This window comes from Pleurodeles waltl, chromosome 10 (genome assembly GCF_031143425.1).
Source record: "Pleurodeles waltl isolate 20211129_DDA chromosome 10, aPleWal1.hap1.20221129, whole genome shotgun sequence".
Lineage (NCBI taxonomy): Eukaryota > Metazoa > Chordata > Amphibia > Caudata > Salamandridae > Pleurodeles > Pleurodeles waltl.
Genome location: NC_090449.1, coordinates 139,450,307 through 139,475,011, shown reverse-complemented (window position 1 = coordinate 139,475,011; position 24,705 = coordinate 139,450,307). Strand labels below are relative to the sequence as shown.

Below are 24,705 nucleotides of genomic sequence, written 5' to 3'. Positions count from 1 at the left end.
CACAGCTACAAATAATCCCTACAGCAGCCCTCATGTAGCCCTTTACTGTGTAGTGCTTGAGACCCAGTTTCCACCATTGAGAGGGCAGTAAAAGTAAGGGAAAGTAGAAATGTCAGTGGGACGTTGAATGATACAGGGGAGAGTGGAGGTGAAATGAACTAAGAAGGAGAGGTTAAAAGGTGTGAATATAGAAGTAGTGGAGAGACCCAGGGAAGAAAAGAGACAGAAGAAAGAGTTTGTTACAAGACAGGAGGCTCATATTATGCTTTACTTTTCTTACATTATTGAACAGCAGCCAAAAACTAAAAATCCCAGAATTTCTGGGAAAGAAACTACAAAAAATGCATCACAATGGGGCTAACCAATCACACAACGATTCCCTTGATAACAATCTTGACTGAGAGCACCAAGCCCTCTTTTCTTGCTGCTCGCAGTCAAGATAAGTACCCTGCTCGCATTTCATACGTAATTTCTAGTTATTTGAGTTTTAGTGTATGTGTTATTATATGTTTACTATATATTTTAGGTTTCACTGTGATTATATTTATTCATATTTATTGCGCTTATTATAGCGCTCTGCAATTCCTGTGTGCGCGTTTGCGCATCCTGCTTTATGCGCTCTCTCACGCATGCGACCCATTTAGAACATTGTAAAACCTTCGTTCTTTGTCGCATGAGGTATTTTTACCTCGCATTCCCCGTTCGTATTCTCCTCAGAAGCGGTTCCCCCATCCTAATTCAGTGCAACAGGCGATTTGCATGCGCCTTCTGCCGGCCGGTGAGGGCTTTCCGGGACTCTCCTTCCTCGTCTTGCCTTCCTCACCCATAACACACCCCAGGTCAGCCCCTGTAGAGGCGGACACTCCCCCTCTCTCCCAGCCTCAGATTTTAACCCTTTTTATGCTAGTTTTTTTCTCACGTTTGACAGGTTATTGCCTGCTATTTGGCATTTAAATATTTTTCTCCCCTCTTTTTCCAATTAATTTCTAGCTTTTGCTCCTCATTATGTCAGAGGATGACCAGACTCAGTCCATTAAGGGCAATTTGAAATCCTTTATCAAGGATTCAGTCCAACACGCTGTTTCAGTGTCTATGTTGGATATATAAAAAAACTTAGACGCCTCAATATCAAAGATGCTTCAGAAACCTAAGGTTAATCCTCCTTTGAGGGGAAAGAAACATGTAGCTCATCCTCATGAGCTTTCCAAAGGAGTTTCTTCCAAGTTTGGGCCTCCAACCCGAGAGGCAAATTCTTCGGGGCTCCCTTCCTCCCCCCTTAATATTTTACATTTACGGGACACGGACAGTGATGGGGACAACGTCTTACAAGACACTTTTAATGATGACTTATATGATGGACATCCGGAGAAGAGGCGTAAAATTTCTCCTTATGACAGTTCCCCACACATAGTGACCGAAGAGCTGGTTGATTCAGATGGTGACCCCATGTTTGACCCCACATCTATTCACCATCCCAATTCCTCAGAATGCTTTCCCTCCGACCATGTTTCGGATTTTGTCTCCTTTTATCTTAGACCTGCTCTTGATAAGTCATCCAGAAGCAAGCTGAAGTCCGAATGCCCCAGGCCCTCCCTTCCTTTTAAGGTGGCTGATACCCCCGCCATTGACCCTAATATGTTGCTCTTTTTCACCAAATTTGGGAAAGATCCCGAAAAAGGGGTTGATCGTGCCTGGTCAAACTGTCAAGAAAGATTTCTGGACCTTGTTGGACCCCTCACCAGAATCTTTGATTTGGCTGAAGAAGCAAAAATGGAAGGTTCACAATTGATCCGGAGATGCTTTCTAACTGGGCTCAATGGGCAATCTGTGTGCTGGGTAATGCCAATGCTTACATTTTGCAAGAGCGACATAAGAGCCTTCTTCTTAGGATCAATCCAAAACTCAGCTCATTAGCCTCCAAGGAGGAAGGCCCCAATGCCGATGGCCTCTTTTTTGGGGACTCTTTGATTAAAGAGATGAGCAAATACGTCTCTACTTTCAACTCCTTGAACAAAACCCATTCCTCTATGAAGAGAATTTGTTTCAAATCAGGTTTTTGGAAGGGCCGGTAAAGGAAGGAGTCGTTTTGCCGGCCGCTTCTCAGCAAGAGGGCAATCCTTCAACAGAGTCTCCTACTCCCAAGGCAATCAGCTCAATGTCTACCAGGGGTACAAACCCCAGTTCTATCCCTGCCGGTTCCGCAGGGGCCGCAACAGGGTATACAGAACCAAAGGAGAACAACTTGCAGGTAAGAACTTTCGGTTCTGGCCTTCCTCCGGTAGGAGGCAGACTAGCTTTTTGTTTAAATGCTTGGCTTTCTATAACCTCCGATCCTTGGATAATTCAGACCGTTCAAGGTTATTGCATAGACCTATACCAAACTCTTCATCAGTCCTTTCTTCCTCGTCCTCTCCTTTTTTCTCGCCATCAGTTTCGCCTCGTTCACAACGAAGTTCAATCCTTACTGTCAAAGCAGGCAGTGGTTTTCGACCCTTCCGGTTTTCTCAGCAACATCTTTTTAGTTCAAAAGAAGAACAAAAAAAAATCGTCCAGTCATAAACCTAAAAGAGTTTAACAATTTTGTAGTTTATCATCATTTCAAGATGGAAACTATCCTCCATCTCAGGGATCTCCTTCTTCACAATGACTGGTTGGTCCTCATAGAACTTCAGGACGCCTATCTTTCAGTACCTGTCCATCCTTCTTTCAGGAAGTTTCTTCATTCCAGTGGGAAGATTCTTCCTTTCAGTTCAAAACTCTTCCCTTTGGTCTTTCATCGGCCCCTTGGTGTTTCACCAAGATCCTCAAACCAGTGGTGGCCTTCCTCAGAGCTCAAGGGATAAGGCTCATTGTTTATCTCGACGACTACCTTATCATGGCTCAGGACAAATCTTCCCTCGTGACACAATTAAACCTTTGTTGAGACCTGTCTTGGTTCAGCTTCCTCATAAATCTTCAAAAGTACGCTTTAATTCCTTACCAGTGTCTTGAGTTCCTGGGGTTCCTAGTCAACACTACAGAGTTGCTTCTTCAGCTTCCACAACACAAAGTTTCCTTGATAAAGAAGGAGATTTGTCATGCCTTGTCTCTCCCTTACTCTTCCCTCGGAGCTCTAGCTCGTCTCGTAGGCCTTCTTTCTTCCTCCATTCAAGCCATTTTTCCGGGGCCCCTTCATTACGGAGCCCTCCAGAGGTTGAAAATCCGTCACCTTCCGAAAGGTCTCGCCTATTCGGATCTGGTTATCCTAGATTCGGAGTCCAGGGAGGAACTTACATGGTGGATGAGTCATTAAGACGCCTGGAACAGGAGAACAATTTTCTCTGCCGCCCCAGATCTTGTCTTAGAGTCAGATGCAAGTCTGACAGGTTGGGGCGCAAGATGTGGTCCATTATCGACTGGGGGTCCATGGTCCGTTCAGGAGCCGTCACTGCACATAAACTGTTTAGAAATGCTTGCAGGTTCCTTTGCCATCCAGGCCTTTACAAAAGACAGGGTAAAGTGCTCCATTCTTCTCAGAATGGACAACCTACCGGCTGTAACGTGCATAAATCGCCTGGGCGGAACAAGATCCAAACCTTTGGCTGTCTTGGCCAAGAGTCTCTGGGAGTTTTGTCTCCTCAAAAACATTTCTGTCAGGGCAGAATACCTCCCGGGCAATCTGAACGTAGTGGCCAATTGGTTTTCAAGACATTCCCAAGATTCAAGCGATTGGCATCTTCACCCTTCCATATTCAAACTCCTTTTTTCCATCTTCGGAACTATGTCCATAGACCTTTTTTGCCTCAAGGCTCAATTCTCAACTCCCAACTTTCTTCAGTTGGAGACTGGATCCTTTAGCCTTGGCTACCAATGCTTTCCTTCAAATTTGGCCTCCTTCTCTCCTGTACACCTTTCCCCCCTTCCTTTTTATTGCCGAGTCCTTGCTCACGCTCGCACACAACGTTCTTCTCTAGTTCTCATCACTCCATTCTGGCAGTCTCAACCTTGGTATCCGACCCTCTTAGAACTCTCTTCAGATCTTCCAGTCATGATTCCTCCCTTCCCCGATCTTCTCTTGAACCCTCAGGGTCTTCCCCACAATCTCATATTACAAGGTTCCCTGTGTCTCATAGCCTGGAGTACGGGGCTTCCTGGAGAACCCCAGGAATTTCGAAGAAAGCTGTCCAATTCATCCAACAATCCTGGGCTCGAGGTACTTCAAGAGCCTACCGCTCCGCTTGGTCAGTATGGTGTAGCTGGTGTGTGGACAGGAATTCCAATCCCGTTTCAGCAGATGTTACCTTAGTGGTAAATTTCCTAGCTTCCCTGGCTTTTCAAGGTAAGGCATACCGTACTGTCAATACTTATAGATCTGCAATCTTTTTAGAACACGTCAGGGTGGACGGTAGACCAGTGGGAAAACACCCCTTGGTTTGCCGTCTTTTAAAAGGATTACGTTTTTCAAAACCTCCAGCTCCCAAATACAATACCATGTGGGATGTGTGTTTCAGATGCTAAGGCTCTAGATGTTTCCTCCTTTCATTTTTCCACTTTAGGTGTGTATTTTAATGTCTTCAGACGTACCAAGACCAATTTGTCTTCTGTCCTTTATCCCTTTTTTCCCTCTCAACCTAAACTGTGTGTGGGTAATTGCTTAAAACCTTACGTTTCACGAACTGCAGATCTCAGGGTTCCTTCCTCATCTCAGTTACTTATTTCCTTCCAGAAGCCCCAGAAACCTGTTTCAACCCCCACCTTGCTTCGTTGGGTGAAGTGGCTGATGTCTTTGGCTGGGGTTCCTACCACCTCTTATGGCGCCCATTCCGTTAGAGGAGCTACGGCTTCTCATGCTTTTTGGGCTTGGGGCTAGTTTACATGATATCCTCAGATTTGCAGATTGGTCAAGCGTTAGTACGTTTAGAACCTTCTATTGTAAACCTGTCAATCACCCTTTACAAACTGTTATTTCATTGCTTTAAATCAGCATAATATGAGCCTCCTGTCTTGTAATAAAATTGAGATTTTCCTAGCCTTGGTGTCAGAAAGGCTAGATTTTCTTAAAGACACGGAGGCGCATATTATCCCTCCTCATCTAACCCTCCCTGTTCCTTTTTGCAGTCGCCTCAACTTCAACCAATACCACAGCTTCCGGCTGATCTACTCTCAGCGGCGCCGGTTTGGGATCTGCATATGAATCCTCCTGTTCTTCTACGGTTTCTTATCCATTCGTTAAGGACCTATGCAAGGACTTCCTCTCTGCCTTTTTGACTCAATGCATTATTATGGTTCTTTTTGGATTACTCTTTTGACTGACTTCCACAAGAAAAGAGGGCTTGGTGCTCTCAGTCAAGATTGTAATCAAGGGGCTCGTTGTGTGATTGGTTAGCCCCATTGTGATGCATTTTTTGTAGTTTCTATCCCAGAGATTCTGGGTTTGTAGTTCTGGGCTGCTGTTCAATAAAGTAAGAAAAGTAAAGCATAATACTCGCCTCCGTGTCTTTAATAAAATCTAGCCTTTCGGACACCAAAGCTAGGAAAATATCAATTACTGAGATAAAGTGGTGAATCGCGGAGATACTGGGGAGTGGAAAAATAATGGAAGTGGATGAGAGATGCAGAGAATGAAGAAATAAGACTGGTAGACAAATGCAAGAAAGGATGGAGTAAATATAAAAATATAGGACTGAATAGAGGGCTACAGGGGAATGAAGAGATACAAAGAAGAGAAGAGAGCAAATCAAAAAGGGTGGAGATACAGGAGACAAAGAGGCATGGTAGAGACTAGAAAAGGGGACAAAGGAGAGATAGAAAGGTAGAGGGGAGACATGGATCAGAGCGGTAATGTGGGGGAGTGAAGAAATACAGGATAAAGTGCAGAGGTAAGACTGGAGCAAAACAACAGAATTGGAAGAGCATACAACAGTAAAAGGGAGAGATAAGTAGAGGCAGATGAAAGCTACAAAGTAGAACTATACAAAGGAAGCACTGTAGCTGTACGAAACTTGAAGGTGCCCCCCTCCTAACCCACTCAGGAGCTCTCAGATCAGTTCACTATGCTGTGTGCCCCCTCCTCCCCCGGAACTCGCCCCACACTGCACCGCTGGGACTGCGGGGGCCTGTGTTATGCCACTGAGGAAGCAAGAGGCGGGTGCAGTGGAGATATACATGGAAAGATTAAGAGAGTCAGGGAGGCTAACAAGAACCGAAATATAAGGGGAGAGTGAAATGTGGATGCCAGCTAGATGCAGACTGATGCAGAAAAGAATGGGCCACAGCAAACTATAGTGTAGAGAAGGGAATAAAAAAAGTGAATAAAAAGGACATGAGTGACGAAAGAGAAAAAAGAGAGGGACGGGGCTAAATACAGTGCAGAATTAAAACACTAGTGGAGAACAGAGCAGCGAAGGCTCCTCCGCTATGGCGAAGGAGCGTCGCACCTCCGCCAGCAGCATCAGCTGCAAAACTTTAAAAAGTAAATGATAATAAACAATGTTTATTATCATCTTATTTTTAAAGGGGTGGGACCATGGGGGATGACAAGGACGGAGGGGGAGTTGTGTGCACTCCTCTCAGTGTGCATGTGTGTTTGGTCTGCCGTCTCAGGACGGCCAAACACGCATGCGCACTGAGCTCTCTTGAACCCGGCACTGTGTTGATGGGTTGGAGAAAGCAGGCACAGGCTCCCAGTCTGCCTAGGAACACAAAGCCAGAATGCTCAGGCCAATCCTAAAGCAGCGCTAGGATTGGCCACAGGACAGGCTGAGAACTTGTGCCTTCAGTGCAGCCTAAAGACCGGCGATGCGACGGAGAATTAGGAAAGTTTTTTTTTTTGTATTTTTTTTTTTTGTTTGCCTTGTCATTATCCCCCCACCCTTAACCCGCCTCCACACGCTGGCCCATCACTTTACAGCGATGTGAGCCGCGACTGGAACAGAGTGAGGGAAAGAGGAGAGATACAGGCAGGTGCTTGGGGAAATTGAAATGCATGGGGGTAAATATATAGGAAACAGGGGTAAGGTCAAAAAAGACAAGTGAGAAGAAAAGGGAGATAAGGCCTAGTGGGATTTACTATTGAGAGGCAGGGAAATGGACAGAAAGAAGGGGAGAGGGAAAGAGTAAATACTGGAAAACAGCATAATATGGTGAAAGCAAGAACGGAGTGAATTGAAGATGCAGTGATAAGGGATGAAGTGGTAGATGGAAGCTGGGACATATGTACCACTATTGCAGCAGTTACAATGGCACAGGGATGCGGTGGTCCACTGCATCCCAGTTATGGTTGTTTTTTTGTACCTGCAAAGGGCGGTGAGGTCGCCCCATTTTCTTTGCTTCCGTTAAAGCGCACCATGGCACCACTGCTTGCCCACTTCTTGTATCCCTTGCAAAATCTATAATAACAAAAATCACATAACAAGTGGAGCAAGCTGTGGTGGTGTTTTCCTAGTGTGGAATGTGTTTTTTGCAGTAGAGTTCTCGGTTTACGTCTCAAGCCTGCCACCTAGTGGTAGACTGGAAGTCCTGTACGCAAGACCTACATTTGTACAGCTAACAGTCTCTAGGGCAACGGATGTTGTATCTTGGCTGTCAGAGCTGCCAACTCTACAGTAGAACTGGGAAAGCAGGTCCGAATCCTAGCGTTGCCTCAACATCATGTGTTTCTGGGCAAATCACTTATGCTCGCCGTGCCTTAAAAAGCAAACAAAAACCGAAATGTATCTTGTGTTATATTACCTAAGACTCGGGTCTGATGACCTTGCGCCAAGTTTGCGCTGAATTCTCTTTCGAGCTTTCACAAATTACACACGAGATGTTTTCACTGCATCAAATCTATGACAACAGACTATGTTCAGGGTTGAAAATGTTGTATTTGTCTGTCTGTGGTGCCTTGGAACCGTAGTTTGTGCACTAAGTGCATTGGGCATAATACTTTAAAAAAAATACGAATCCGCACCAGGTAAAAGGCCTTCTACTGCAGGGGGCTGGTTATTCGAAGGAGCTGTCCCAGTGATGCAAAGTGCACGGTAAGGCCATGCCCTACCTAACGATGAAGCAGGAAAAGCATGAGGGCAGATACCCGAGTACCACTTCTGGAACACTCCAAACTCATTCATGAGACTCAGTCAAAAATTCAGCTCCATGGAAAACCGTGGAAATCAAATGATCCATTCAAGCCTTAAGGAGCGATTTATATGTTGGTGGTATGTATACTCTGTCGCAACAGAGATGGTATACATACCACCAACATAAAGGTTTGTGAACCCGATTTAAATGCAGGCGGACCTTCAGTTTGGCCATGGCAGAAACTACTCTTCCCTGCTGTGACAAAACTTCCCTGAATGCCCTGGGGAGCAAGGGCCATTGGAGAAATGTCTACATGTCCACCCACCCAATTTAGATGGACAGACGTAGTCGTTTTAGACTGTTGCTTACCGCCAGGTAAAACCTCTGGTAAGGAAAAGTAAAACTGTAATAATACTCCTCCTGCCATGGCAGAAGGCTCCCATTGTGAGGGGAGCATTTTGTTTTTTTCTTTACAAAAAGAAAATCCTATTTTGACATTTTCCTTTTGTATAGAAAAGAAAATACTCTGTGTTACAGGACTGACCCGTCCCCCGTAGCACAGAGTAGAATGCATAGACAGGAACCTTTGTGACAGTGGATCCTGCCAGTGATTTCATAAATAACTGTGTGCTTTGTGGTTATTTAGAAATTAAGCAGGCAGTCCCTCTGTCATGGGGACGGAGTAATTTATTCCAACACCATGAAGAAAGACGGGCCACCCGCCTCGATTTATATTACCCCCTCACACTGCTAAATATAACAGTTGAACACAATGACTGACCAATGGACAGTTGCTGTCACGATTACAGGTAACTCTGTTTTGGCAGGACAACTTGCCTCCAGTTTCAGGTCTTCGTTTAATGCACCAGTGTTTTCTGAGGGATATATCTTGTGACCATTTATTTGTTATGATCAATATTTAATTGAGCACCATTCATGCAGCTCAAACTCCACTGAAAATTAAAAAATGCACTGGAAATTATTAACAGTTATGTAGTTCACATATCCATTACCAGGGGCCCAGCAGTTGAGACGCAGAGTTGAGAAGAAGACCCTTCGTCTCATACTCAAGGAGGCAGCATATTATTTTTCCCACACTTGCAAAGCTACAAAACAAGAGTATGAGTGAGGAACAAAATGTATAAAAGGAAAACTGGCAATTTTATCACTATCCAGAAAGACTTTTTTTTTTACTCAAAACAGGTTTGGCAGTCGCGGCTCGCGGCGCTCTGAGGGGAAGGGTGAGTGTGGCATGCGGGGGGATAGGGGAACATTTAGATAAAAAAAAATAAAGCTTACCTGCTCCGTTGCCGATGCACTGCTCCTCTTTTTCTCGTCACTTCAGGCACAGTCTCCCAGCCTTCCTTGCGGACAATCCTGATGCTACTCAGAGTAGCGTTAGGATTGGCTGGGAGCGCCCAGCTAGTGCGCTCCCAGGCAGACTGGGAGCCTGTGACTGCTCTCCAGCCTGGCAACACAGTGCCAGGCTGGAGAGAGCACAGTACGCATGTGTGTTTGGCCGGCCGGAGATGTTCGGTCAAACATACATGTACACTGAGGGGAATGCACAGTGCACTCCCCTCCCTGCTCATCACCCCGCCCCTTTAACAACAAAAGGATAATAAACATAATTTGTTTCGTTCTAAAAGGTTTGCAGCGGCTGTTGATGGCGGGGGCGACGCTCCTCCACCATAGCGGAGGAGCCTCCTCTGAGGTTTTGTGATCCTGTGGAAATCGATCATCAAACTCTTCCTGATTAACAACTCTATGGACAAATTAAGTATTCTTTCAAATTGACGAAAGGCATTATTTATGGGGCTATTTCTTCGAAAATAATGAACTGTTATACAGGTTCAGATGTTTAGAAGATCAGAAAATGGTGTAGAGCATACACTGCACATTCAGAAAAGAACAGAGAACCACAACAAAACGGTATTGTTTGAACATCTATTAAGATAGCTTAGATGTCAGAATTGTTCAGGATACTCTGATAATTCGGTAATAAATACATATTATAGCCGGGATTTCAACTATCTGTATAGTGCAGATCACACAATGACTGCCACTGGTGATTCTTTGGAGCGAGTTGTTATACCTGCAAGTATAGAAAACACAGTAATAACTCTGCTCATCAAAAGTTCACATTCAAACCACCTGACTCTTCCAAACAAAGGGCGATTCCTCCCTAGCGTCTATGAAAAGTGCTGCTAAAGCAAATGTAATCAAATATAGACCTCCTGCTATTATATGATTTTTGGGGGTCAGGATTCAGCCAAGAACAAGGCACTGGATCTGATTTCATTACTATATTATATGGTAATAGGAACTTCAGTGCTTTTCGTCCCATTTTTAAATGTCTACATCCGGCCCATGCCAGGTCTGATCAGATCTTCTGGTTCTTCATTCATTAACAGTTCTGAAGATAACCTTCACCGATTGCACAGGTATCCTAGACAACAGGATGAACACGACCTTTCTCAAACTCAGTCCCACCAAAACCAGGGAAAGAGATATTGCTTGTTGGCGATGACTCCTCAACCACTAAACTTCTCTAGTCAATGAGGTGTTGCCCTTATCCGATGCGAGCCGCATTTGTCAAAAACCTGGGCATTATATTTGACTCCTCACCAAGCTTCTATGAGGAAATTTACCTGCTTAGGTTGACCCGAACTTAAGCAAAAATTGTTTCACTAGTACTAACTGGGCTAGCAAAGTATTCTATCAGGGATTCCTGGTATATCTTTTAAAACCTATGCAGATATGGAAAAAACTCCTGCTCTACGATAACCATGCAAACACCCATCACCACACCTGGCACTGATACACTGGCTGGTCCCATAAGCAGATCTGCTTTAAGTTATGTGCTATGCACAAAGCAGTGAATTGAAAGGGTATCGTGTACCTCTAGGACAAATTACATCAGCCTTGAACCTCAGTGATCACTCATTCATCTAAGACAAATCCCGTTCCAGAAGGCTCACATGTGGGATGAACCCATTATAATCTGTGACTGAATAATAGATAGCTTCAGTTTCATAGGCTGATAAACACCAGCTTGTTCAGTCATTAAATTGAATCATACCTCTGTCTCACCCATCAGAATAGTTCAAAGAGAATGAACCATGATGCAGACGCAAGCATAAACATAACTTAAGCATAATGTAAACATGGGAGTGTTTATTCCCCTCCAGTACCAGTTGTCCCTCCCCCAGCCCTTGAATACAGTAATCAATTGCCCACCATAGTTACCTCACTTTTTTCTAAGGTGGCTAGAGGACTCCCCGTCACAGTGACACACACAATTCCACTCTTCAGCTCTCAGTTAAGAAAGTAGTACATTTCAGAGGTTGAGTCTTGAGTTGGTAAATGCTCTGGTAGGAATGATTTGTAATAGGTGAGCCTAGAATTCGAACTGTGGTGCTCCAGTGACATCAAGAGTGCTCATTCTTTATTATGAGTTTCTTCTGAGTGAAACGTTAGTCTTACTGGGAAACCCACAAGAGCTTTGCCCCCCTGTCAGAAAGCAGAGGAGCTAGTGACATTTCGAAAATGAGCAACCACGCAGAGTAATTTCACAAATGTCAAGTTACAAAGGAACTTTGAAAAAAGTTTCACATTAGTTGGTTTAAAATAAAGGCACGTACAGAGAAGAATATTTCACCTGTGATTTAATTGACACTGTATGCTAAGGATTACCAGATGGCACCATGAAGAGTAGATTTTCATTCTTTTCATGCCCTTTCATTGAATCATTAGTCCAGAAGACTCAATTCAAGCGCACCAAGACTCCAACTCCCAGAATGCATCAGGATGTTAAATGAATAGACGTGTAGTCTTCCAGTAACCCCACAAGGTGATTGTAAGTCTAGAATAAAGTATTTATTTTACTGACTATGGATCACTACTATTTCAACTAGAAACTCTTTGCAAAGTAAAAGGAATGCGCATAAAGTTACAAGTTGCGAGTTTCATGGTGGTGGGTATGGTGAGTAAAGAATAATGTTCGGAACAGGACATGCACCAACATGGCTGCCAGGTTTCTCAGGTCCATGCGTGGTGCGCTGTGCCGATCCAGGTGTTTTTCCTTAAATTCTGGGATTTGTACTCTTGTTTATTACATTATAAAACACAAATACAAGTTCCACTATTCAGAGCAAAAAAAACCTGGACAGGAGCATCAGATCACTCATGGACCTTAGGAAAACTTGGTAGCTGTGCATTAACATGATATATGTGTTAAGTAACCTAGAATACACAACTGGCAGCCGGGGAGAGAGTGGCAGCGCTGTGAAGGGTTTAAGGTGACAGCACTCAGCCAGACCTAGGATTTTAGGTCACACCCATTTGCATTCTAGTACGTGCAGTCAAGCATTCACAATAGGGAAAATGAAACTACAAGAACCAGCATACAAACATATCTGAACAAAAACAAATGTCTTTGCTTAATGAGCATCTGCTGGCACAGCGGCAAATCCGGGCACTTGCCCCAGCAAGTATGGAAACTTCAAAGGAGTATCTCCTTTTGGAACCCTTGTTTTCTGTAAATAAATTATTTGTCAACAGCATGAACTCTGATCTGTAAGAACTGCCTCTCAGATATATAAAATCTTTTTTCCCCTGAAAACCTGGAGCTTGCTAACGCTGTGGAATTGACGATGAACTGCAATTCTCATCTGAACATAGGGGGCAGCAAAGACCTGATAACCAAGAACCCCCTCAAGGCTTTGTACGGTTCCTGTGAGTAGCTCACAGTCGCCCCAGACATGTCTGATTCACTGATAGCTTATCTACTGTTCAGAGTATAAGGGGCTGTGCACGGTATAGCCATGGCCAGGAAATGCATGGGGCGGAAACGGATACAACACGTCTCTGCCTGCAGCACGACTGAAATCATCATATATTAAAAACTTGGAATGCGTGAACAAAATGGGGTACTCAACCTGCCTGTTCCCGCATGCGAAAAGCCATGCATCTCATCGGGTTTTGTCACAAAGGCAGAGCACGTGAGTACAATAGCGGGCATTTTCTTTGAATGTGAAATCAAAATGTATAAAATCAACTCATGCACAGCGTTTGGTCAAATTTTGTGACCCTCGGCAAATCAAGGTTTCTCCATGATTCTGTTGCCGTATGACTAAAAAATACTGACTCTCTGAACTGGTATCAGCACTGAGTTGTGAAACTGAAGGAGCTGGAAGCTGTGCTCCAAAAGTGAACTGAATTATACGTTTGTTATGCGCCCCAGAAGGGAGTCCCTTTTTGGCACAAAGCAGAAGTGTCGTGTTAAAGGCAATGTCGGATTACTTCCTCTCATCATGTTTGTCCCTTTGGTGAAAGTAATGACCATATATAGTCGTTCTTTAGCAGACGGTCTTTCACCTGAAGGAAAGCGAATACCCAAGAGGGAACTGTGAAAATGCAATTTGTTTACATTCCTACAGATGTAAAGAATTCAATTTAAACTCTATGCTCATCTTAATTTGGCACCTGAAACTCAGACACAACACATATTTTAAAACCTTGGTTGCTGTACACTACTGTAGTACACTAGTGCTGTTTGTGCAGTAGGAGGTAACCTTGGTTGCTTTTAGCGTAACAAAAAGCCTTTCCATCATAATATTCATTCATATAGTTTCAACCGTTCCTATAGCACACAACACAAACCGAATAGCTGCTTGGTTCGTAATTGGTGTTATTACTCATCTCAATGGCACTCATTGTGTACACCATACAACGCTAATTACTAATTTAGCCTTTCTAGTTTTGAACCTTGTGGCCTGAATGTTACACACAGACAGCCAACACGCTGGGCTCTCTTAAGGTTGCCTAGAGGTTTGGCGTGGCAGAGGTCGCACGCTATAAATACAAGTACCTTCATGTTCGTCCAGAGTGAAGGAGCTTATGGCTTGATGATTATACACTGATGATTACACAGGTACGGACACCAAACCCACTGAGGCATCTTACTTTATATGTTTTGAGCAGTGCTTAATTTCAGCCGGTGGTTTCCGGTGCTCAGCATCGGCACTTAATTGTCAGCTCTGGCTCTTATGACAGTCTACCACATGGTGGCACTGCCTTCCTATTTTACCTACAAGCATAACAACAGCTGTTTATTAATTCAATATACATTAACATTGACTACTACATGGCACCCAAGCTATTCTTATAGCTTTGTGGGCTTGGAATAGTATGAATTGTCACACTTGCAAGAGTGTGAGCTGCAGTAGCCTCCTGACATGGGCCCGGGTAATTATATTTTCACAAATTGAGCACTGGTTATGAGGGTGGCAGAGATCTCTTCCTACAAACCTACGACTTGCCCAGTTGTTCCAGCACACAGACTAAGGAACAATAAAAAAGCCTTGTTAAGGACCAAGAAGGTCATGCACAGAGCATGGACTGGCTGAGGGGTGGGTCTGACTTTAGGTATCTGAGATGCATGTGGCAGAGTCTCAAGGTGTCTAGGACAATAGTAGAAGTGGGTGAGCCAGAAAATTAACAAGTGGAACTGAGCGAAAGCTGAACCAATAGTGTTGCTGGGATCTACAATCCCTTGCACAAGCTGATCCCTTAAAGAATTTAACATGTCCATCATACAACAAACATCTTGTAAACATTTTAAAAAATGTCTTCAAAATTCAAATAGTGTATTTCTTTTAAATGCAAAAAAGTTTCTCTTTAGTGCATCTGATCTTATAACAGCATTGAGATGCATTTATTAAAAGTGATTGTTTTGAAACATTCTTGCCATCTGTCCCCTGATTAGGGGTGGGCGGTGAGCTCTGCTCCACTGGCTGAGATAACAGAATTTTTGGCAAAAAACCCAGCTAGCCCAGCAGCAGAACGGAGCTCACTTGTGTGGGCTGCACTTTACACTCGGCCCAAAATGAAGACATTATTTGCCCTATGACAGGAAGGAGACCCCTAGCTAAGGCTTTGCTCTCTGATGGTCGGTCGTGTGGAACTGCTGCAGGCTGCTGCTGAGTGGCTGCTCTGATTATATTTTCTTGGATTGTGAAGGAGAGGTCACTGTCAAACAATACGCCTAAATTGTGTATTGGATTTGCGGGCGGCCATACAGTGGACATGTGAAAGTTCAGTGTTCTGCCTATTAATGATGAGCAACTGGATCTCCAACCAATGTCGGACAGCTTTGCCTCTCTAGGTTCCCACATACTTTCCCTGCCATAAAATAGGTTAGGTGTGTGTGCAAATGATGTCTACTTTATTGGGTTTGCAAGATGTGAGCTGGCAGGATTGCACTATTGAACACAGAGGCTATCAAGAACGTGATACAAGAATATCATGCACAAAATATCAAAGACCAAAATATCAAAACTTAAGTGCATATAAAGGAAGTATAGATTTACTATTCCTAACTCCACTTCTACTACTTCAAAGATATCTATCCTGATGGTAGATATATGTGGAATTGGGTAGTTAGAAAATCTATACCTGCCTTTCAATATTTTTGCTTCGATCGTTGTCCTTCATATGTGAATACTTTGATATTCTTGCTTCGACATTCAGGGGGCATACAGGTTAGCAGAGCATATAGCGGGTGAAAGACTGTCAGTGAGGAGACGACCTGTGTGGTTCCTCTCATTTAATGGCAGAAATAGTAGAAGCCTGAGAACATACCCCCCTACTCTTTCATGCCACACATACTGCAGACCTTCCTGCAAACCTGGGTCGTTAATGGATTATCGCAAACTCTAGGAAACTGAGCTCAAACTTAAATATGTGCAGTGAGGAGTGTCTCCAAGTGACCCCTTTCCATGTGTGACACCCTCAGGAAATCCTGCTTAAGGCTATGTTTTACACATTATAGAAAACCACAAGAGAAATTTAAGAGATGGGAATGAACTATGAGATGGTGTCAGAGTTGGCTTGATGGGAACCGGCTGCATTTGAAGCTACGCAGGCTCGTGCACGTGGTTGCTGGAGATGTGCTCTGGTTACAAAGCCAGGATTTGGGCCAGCTTAGTGAAGGATACTGGGTCTTAAAACATTGCCTCAAGTAATCCTGATGACGGGGCCGATAACGAAACTTCCCATCCCGCTGGGATTAAAATTGTGGTATTTCACCAGATCTCAGCTGCAGAATGCAGCAGAAATCTATGGGAAACATATGTGTTGGAAACCATACTGGTAGTGGGTCAGAAACACAGGTTTGCACGTGTAATTACCCTAAAAATCAGATTAGGAGGTATTTCTGCTCCTCCCTATTTGAGTGGTGTGACATAAAGCGATGAGGTCCCCGTGCAGAATGTGTTGGGGCCGGAGTCTCCTCATAACTCACAGATACTCAAAGGCTTTGGGCTGACTGGAGACCCCCTGATGAGTGGAGTCATCACAGTGACACAAGGAGTTGGGTTACAAATCCAGGAGAGGGAAATACCGGGCCGAATGCCGCCAAACTCAGAATTAGTATTTGATTTAAGATGTGGGTGGATTTTCGAACATTATAGCACATTGTGGGGCATCCTGAATAAGCCAAGGAAGGGAAGACGGTTCTGGGAAATCTGGGTAAGAACATTTGACAAATGTGTGGTAGGACATAGACCCTTCAGGAACTCCTTGCTAAAAGATGACAAGCAGGGTACTTGAGGGCAGCAGTGTTGGTAAAGCGGACTGATACTGTGCTAAAAGTAATGCGAAGCAGACATTATTCTATTGTGACCAGTGAATCAGACAGCATAAATGCAGGCTCTAAAGGAAAGGAGACTTTTGCACCCTCTGCTAGCAATGTCGCTATCTAGTACGAGCGAGAGATGGCTCCATGCTAGTAGGGCACAATTTCAAGTAATAGGTTTACATGGTGCATTCAGAGCATTGTAGTCTATATTCACTTTATTAGACCCAACTGGGATAAAATGCCATATTATGATACATGGTAAAAGGAAGTCCCAGCATTGGGCCATTGTGTCCCAATTGGTGAGACATTACCTAGTAACTTGACAAGGTCCTATCTGCTGAGGAAAAAAAGGGGTGAAGAAAGATCAAACCCCTGGCGAAAGAACATGAAGCATCCCACGTAGACCTTCATAGTAACACAGAATACACCAGCGCAAGTTCACAACTCGTTCTGGGCTACACTTAGTAAAGCCCTGTATAGTGGTTCAAAATAGCCCATATACTCGGCCATGTTAAGCAGTAACCTGGACAGTTGAAGCTCCATTGAGATTGACATTAACAGTGTACTGTTAAATGTGTACTCATGTACAACTAGTGTTCCATGTTGGCTGGTTTGGTTATTGTTCACCGCTCGGCTTATTCTTCATAGAATTTCTAGCCCTCTCTGTAACCTAGCTTCCATCTTCATTCACTTTTTAAGAACTCCAACTTCCATCTGCCCTTGTCTGAAGAGTGTGAGAAGCCACAATCTGGCTTCAAATACGAGTCCGGTGGAAGTTTGAACAATGTCAACTGGTTTTTCTGCCATGGGCACCATTATGTATCATGTGATGGATGAATTACTAGTGTGCATCGGCTTCTTAGCTTTGACTGACCTTAGCCATGTACACTGCAGCTATTTCTCCTAACAGTATGATAGAACAAGCATTTGCATGCAGTAAGTCTTGCATTTGCAAGAGTTAGAGGTATAGGTGTTGTAAATGTCTTTTACCTCTGTGTTTTGGTTTGGAGTGTAGTGAATGTATGTGGTGTGGAGTGTAATTATGTGGGTTGGATTGGAATTGTTAGTTGTGGAGTTGTGTGGGGTGAAGTGCATTTGTGTAGTGTAACTATGTGGCATGGTAAATAGATAGGGGAGAGAGCTGCATAGAATAGATAGAAAGGAAGATAGAGAGGGATAGGTAGTTTGGGCAGGAAGTGGTGAATGAACTGGAGACAGAGGAGCAGAAATAGTGTGTGAGAAAGAGCGAAAGAAGGGGTGAGCAGGCCAGAAACTCAAAGGGTGCAGGAATTTTGCAAACAAGGAATCCTACTATTTTATAAGAGGGTGAATACAATTGAAAAGAGAGCAAGAACTTCCAAATGATGTAAAGTTCAAAGGTGCCCAAACCGGCCTGTGGCTTAAAGAAAACACCCCAGTTATGGAAAATCTGGTGGTGAAGCAAAGACAAAATAACCCATTGCACAAAAAATAATTCATTGTTCACATTTTTGCTAAGAAGGTTACTTTGCTACCTGCTTTGTGAACATTTTAGGGTCATGGTTTATACTTTTAGGTAAAGGCCAATATAACATCACACCAGCACCAAGCTGTATTTTTTCACTTTGAAATATAAACTTTGGAGCCGCTAAAACATTTCTAAATGAATACTTAAGCAAAAGGCCCTAACTATCATATTTAAAAATAGGGATTCACACGTCCTCACTACAGCACTAGCTCCAAGACGTTCCGGAATATTAAAAAATGAACTAATGGGCCGTGTTTTCCTGCTAAGACGGGAACAACCTCTTGCAAAAACCAATGCACATTTACCACCCCTCTAGAATGAGGTGGCTGATGGAAACAAATAGCGACTCCCATGTGACAGAATTTATCTTTTGAGAGTTTGGGGGACGGACGTAGCACTCCGCAATGGCACTTTCCATCGATTTACACAACGGCAAAAATGGGCTGTTGATGTCAACTCCGTAGCTCCTCAGCACGCTCAGATGCAGAAGTCCTCCATTGACAAGTGTCTGTGGCTGGCTTCCACAAAAGAGATCAGGCACTACATTCAGATCAGGGGCACAGGCACCCTAAGTCATTAGAAAGGCGCAGGTAAACAAAGACATTGGGCCCGGCAAACCCTAACAAGGTGTAACGTACGCTGGGAGTACTGGAAATGTCAATGCCATCGCAGGAACGTCGCACAAGCCGACTGCCAACCCATAGAACATGCCGGGAGAATTAATGATGAGAACAGAACATGGCTCGAAGGGCACACAAAGTGAGAGTGCTGCCAAAGAAAATGCATCACCGGACGACAGTAACTTCGCACACGTGCATGCCGGGAAGCTAAAGGGACAGCTTACTGCGCAGACTTATGTTTACCAATTTAAAAAAATATATTTGTCATGAATAAGTTGGATATCAGGGAAGCCTCTCACTACAGTGCTTTGAAACTCGTATGAAACACTACCTGAAAATATTATGCATGAACGCGATGCACTGTCCTCTTTGTAACTGTGATGTGACGTAAGTTGTAGTCTTGCAAATCGCTCCAATCCCGTCCATCGACTTTGCTTTGTATGAAACTTCAAAGCGCCATGGCCGCCATGAGCACGAAGGAGAGAAACAAAAGAAAAAAGTAGTTTGCCCACACTAAAGCATATCGGCAATTGTGCAATAATCCAAGTAACAGGGTCAGTCTCCAAGGTGTAGCAAAACAGCCTCAAGGTGGGCCAAACATAAAGCATTACCTATGGCATCAAGGGATTTTTTAAAGGCAAGCCCAGGAACGAATGAAAGTGATGGGAGTGAGATGGGCGTGGTTAAATCACAAAAATAGATTACAACAGGTCTAAAAAAGCATTGGTGCCCCCTTGACACAAATTCCATTGCTATAAAATATAAACGCTTCCACTTGCTGTATATAAATAGGACCAGCAACTGGAGAAGCTTTTATTTGGCAAATGATAAATCACTCAACATGTGATATTGGGATTAGGTAGCTATCAATATTTCCTTCGGATGACATATACTTATTTTTTATCAAAAGTAGCATTAATGAAATATTTCTTCATCTGATTAAAACATGTATTTAATTTCCCTTCAAAGCATAGTGTGAATCTTCACAAAAAAGGCTGTAACAGAAATGTGCTTCAATCAGTGCCCGATAGCCCTGGTCTTTCTCAAGGATGTGTGAAAAGCTTTACCTCTCAGGAGCTGTTTCCTAAGTGCGTTTGGTCCTAGTCCTGATTCCTTGCAGCCTGATGCAGACCATCAGAAATGCAGTGTGGCTATGCTAGAAGTCCTGGCAGCAGGAACATTTCTGAATTTGTAGGATGAGGGGGAATATACCATAAAAATATCATAGGCAAATATAGTCATATGTAGCATTTGTTATTTGTATAGCACAAACCTACCCAAAAAGTGAGTACCCTCAATAAAATAATTAGGTCAGTCCCCGGGGGATGGACTCCCTGGAGACGAGATTGGCCTGGGGAGGGGGAGCCGAGTGACCCTCATCCCCCCAAAAAAAATCGATAATTAGGCTAGGCCCTGGGGGATGGGGTCCCAGGGCCAAGGTCGGCCTGGGGAGGGGGGCGAAGGCCATGCGCAGCGCAGGGTTTGGTGGTTATAAGGGTTGGCCACAGGGCCTACCCGCAGGCCGGGCTCTGCGGCCAACCCGTGCTGCACACGGCCATGTGGTTAAAGGAATTGCAGCCAACCCCTGCTGCGCATGGCCAAAGGCTGCGAGCAGTGTGAGGTTGGTTGGTTATAGTCGTTTGGTCACTGCCGTCAACTGCTGCTGCGCACAGCCGAAGGCAGTGCACGGTGGTGGTTGGATTAACGTATAGCAATTAAAATTACTTCATGTTAAAAAAAACGTAGAAATTCACTGTAAAAACAAAGGTTACAGGGACGTTATAGTTAGGCTGACATTTCAGACGTACAAAACCATAGCAATTCACCTGTTGTAGTTAGAGTTATTTCAATGAACTATAACTCATGCCCTGAGGTAACTATAACTTGAGCCCTCGCCATGCACTGCTAATTACTCCACAAATTACAGCACCTCTTTGATAACATCATTGATAATGTCACTGTAACAGCTGCAGTAAAATTATTGGTCACAGAACTGTGCATGGCGGGGGTGCGAGTTATATTGACCTTAGGGGACAAGTTAGATAGTTAGATAGATAGATAGATAGATAGATAGATAGATAGATAGATAGATAGATAGATAGATAACTAGATAGATAGATAGATAGATAGATAGATAGATAGATAGATAGATAGATAGATAGATAGATAGATAGATAGATAGATAGATAGATAGATAGATAGACAAGGGACTGGGATGGGGAGGTAGGTAAAGTAAATCTATAGATTCCTGTGTATACTTATCTTCACAAATACTTGGGTCTCAATCTTTAGTCTACTATATTTCTGTACTTAAATTGTGACATACAGCCATTAGAGAGAGCTGGAGGGGTGAGGACCTGAGCTGCCCATGGTCTCGACATTCTGACATACAAAAGTTTGGAAAGTGGAGGAGGTAACATGGTAAAATGATAAACCTTTAGATTAAAGGCAAGTAGTCCGTCACTGGTCTCTTAGAACTTAACAAGGAATTGGACCCCCTTGAGGAACTCAACCTCGAGCTCAGAAGTGATCATCTTTTGCAATCCACTAATTTAACCTGAAGTTAAGATTTGCCCTATTATGGTAGTCGCCGCAACCCATAAAACAAATATTTCAAATCATAAACCAAACTTCGAAATGTTCTCCAATTTAATGCACTCCATTTATCTCCCTGCGAAGGATGACAGTCTGAGTTGGACCCGCCGAGATTGAAATTCATGCAATGCGGGTCACAGGCAGCCGATGCCAGTGGCGAGCGTTCTAATTACTGAGCTCTCTTACAAGCATCGGTTAGAGAGCAGCGCTTGAGGTCCGCGGCGGTCTGGGTGATGTCCCGGGCCACGGCATGCACCCCCTGATCTGGAATGTGAGGGTTCGGCTGCCAACCGGTTGGGTCTGGTGACCTTGCTTTGCTTTCACCTACTAAGAGTCCCGGTAACTTAGGAGCTTATGGCGCAACCTCGGGGTGCACTCGCCGGGCACAGCGTCTGCTATGTTTGTTGTGACTGTCCGCCCCTTCTGAAGTTCACGAAACGTGTTTCCTATTTATATATATTTACAGTGCAGCGGCCAGGCGGCGGCACGGTAGCGCTATATCAATCATCCACGCCAACAGACAAAGGTAAGAAGGCTTTAAGTGCACTGTTTACATGAAACACTTCCAAGAAGCCCCGGATGTAAACTGCAGGGTCACATTAGCGCGGGCACCCGGCCATCTGGCTACCGTGTTCTGGAAAACGCTCACAGTGTAGAAAGGCACAGGCTGCTGTCGGGAGGGAGGGGGTGTAAGGAAGAAATAAGACAAAGATAACAGGGAACGAGCTAGAAAGAAAGAAGCAGGTTGCTGGAAAGTAAAAGGGAGAAGGGAAGACAGCAAGAGAGAAGACAGGAGAGCGACTGCGTAAGTGGTGGAAGAGAGCAAAATAGTTGGTAGACAGGGAGAGGGGAAGAGGAAGGAAAGGAAAGGATAGGAAAAGAAAGGAAAGGAAAAGAAAAAAGGAAAGGAAACAAGCATTTGCAATGCAACGGGTCTCGCGTTTGCTCGTGTTAGAGCTGATAGCATTGTAAACTCCTAACCCGACTTTTCATCTATCAGCAAAAGTGCTTTTATGTACATAATCTGAAAAAATGAAATTAACTGTGTAAAGCGCTCGACTTCTGCCAAGCGAAATCGCGCTAGGAAAATAGAGAAAAAGTAGTCCACGATCCGACAGAAAACAGCGAGCCTCGCATGTTTTCTGTACTTGGTCGCTGCGCTCGTGGAGGGCTAACCACCGGAAAAGGCTTGACGTGTGCATGCCTTCCACTAATGAAAGCAAGCAGATTTTACTAGGCAAGCCCACGAACCAATCAAACACACTGACGTGACGTCGACAGGGCTCCGAGCCCATTTATAATAACTAAAGCGTCTCGCTGCGATACTCGTGCGCGAGCGCATGCAACGCAGGCTCGACCCTAAAAAGGAAGGTAGGGAAAAAAAGGAAAGGAAAGGAAAGGAAAGGAAAGGAAAAAGGAAAGAAAAAAAGAAGGAAAGGAAAAAAGGAAAGGAAAGGAAGGTCGAATAGAGAGGAATGATAACCTCTTGAAAGAAAGAGACAAACAAAGAAACAGAAATGGGAGGACAGGAGCCTTTTTAGAAACGTAAGCAGCATATGTTAATGAAACGGTTCATCCTTGATTAAAATCCATTCAATATTACACTACGGCTGGTAGGAGCTCCCCTCATTCTTTGAGCCACATTGACCTTTCCCTTCCATTCGGTAGAATTATTACATTTCTCCAACTCCACAAGATGAAGGTTCAGCTTTGCTTGGGGAAAGGATATGAGATGCTTTATTGCGAGGGTGATTTAATTTTTAGGACAGTCTGCTGCTGGGTGGCTCCCTCGGTTCAGTTTGAGCAGCTTGGCAGCCCTGGTGGAGGAGGCGGCTTCCTAACTGGCACGCTAGGCCTGTGATCAGAGATGAAGGTGCTATCTACAGGCCATCCATCTACATTCTGTTCTGACAGGTAAAGGCCTTCGCAAGCTGATGGCACCATGAAGCAGGATCCACACCACCCTATGACTTTAGTAATGAGCTGGATGGAATTGTCAGCTACCACAGCCCACCCAGACAAACAAATCGCATTTAAGAGTTAAAGATGACGCCTACAATACATTTCTTACAGTGAATGATTTGTGTCCCACCAACATTTCAGTGTTGAATCCTTTCCGTTTTGTTGCATTCATAATTTCCCAATCCTCATCACCCTCCACCAGTCACCAATTTACCTTAAGACCATCAGTTTGTCCATATCTAACATACAATTGGAATTCGATTATTTTGGAACCTCAAATTAACCCCTTTCTTACTTTTGCTATAAATTTAAAAGGAAAGATAAAGTACTCACTTCTTTTTAGCCATTGTAATTCAAATGATATTGAATATACTGTTGTATCATTATATTGTTAAAGTACCTTCAGTCACTCTTACTCCAGATGTACCACGAGTTCTACGTCTTGGATGTGGCCGTTTGAAAAAGTAGGGCCATATTTATAATTTTTGAAAAATTATTATACATTATGCAGTGTATTCCTATTGCTTCCCAGCACTGGAGCACTTTTGGCTGCCCAGCACCGCGCAGGCACCCTAGTGTCATTGTGAAAGGATGCCTGCATTGTAGGCAGGACTGTTTTTGTGGAGGAAAGGACACCTTGTCCACAAAAACAATCCTGAGAGGAATTTTCCTCTTTCTATGTGTGCAAAATACAGCACACACAGAAAGAGGAAAACCATGGAAAAATAGATATTTCTTCTTCTTATGCCTACCTGGGGAGGCAAAGCATTTTGACACATTACCAGGACTATCACTAATGGTAAATCTTGGAATGCATCAAAATCCATGAGTGGATGCGTGGGAACATCCACGCTTCGCCTTCCCTGGGGAAGAGTAACACGAGGCAGTGATTTGTGCTGCCTTGGTTACTCTAGATTTATCACACCATGCAGAGCCATGCAAGGGGGCTTGATAAATCTCACTTAGGTTTTACATCACTCTTGTGCCCCCTTGCATGGCGCACAGGCGACGCAAAACCTTGATAAATCTGGCCCATAGTTTGAAAATGTATAGTGCATAGAGATTCTGTAGTGCCTTCGTCTCACAGTCCCCATCTCATTCAGACTTGTCTACATAAATGGTGTTGAGTATTTCAATGTGGCTGGATCCCCATGATGTATACACTCATAATGACGGCTACTGGGCTGCTGTGGTCTTTCTGTTTTATGGCTCTGATGTGTTATAAAATGTGATTATGTAAGGGGCACATTGTACTCCCACATATTGAAGGTCTGATATAGTTGCCAGATACAAGTAGTCCACATTATCTTATTTTCTCACCAATGGTGATGGGTAAGCTT

General features: G+C 43.9%; 1 long non-coding RNA gene across 1 annotated transcript in view; it reads left to right on the top strand.

The window, feature by feature from the left end:
* The first annotated feature begins 12,782 nt into the window (after positions 1–12,782).
* The window catches only part of LOC138261240 (uncharacterized), a 177,800-nt gene continuing 165,877 nt past the window's right edge, over positions 12,783–24,705 (top strand). The window contains exon 1 of the long non-coding RNA XR_011199059.1: positions 12,783–13,043. This is a non-coding gene — a long non-coding RNA (uncharacterized lncRNA). The remainder of the gene's footprint in view (positions 13,044–24,705) is intronic.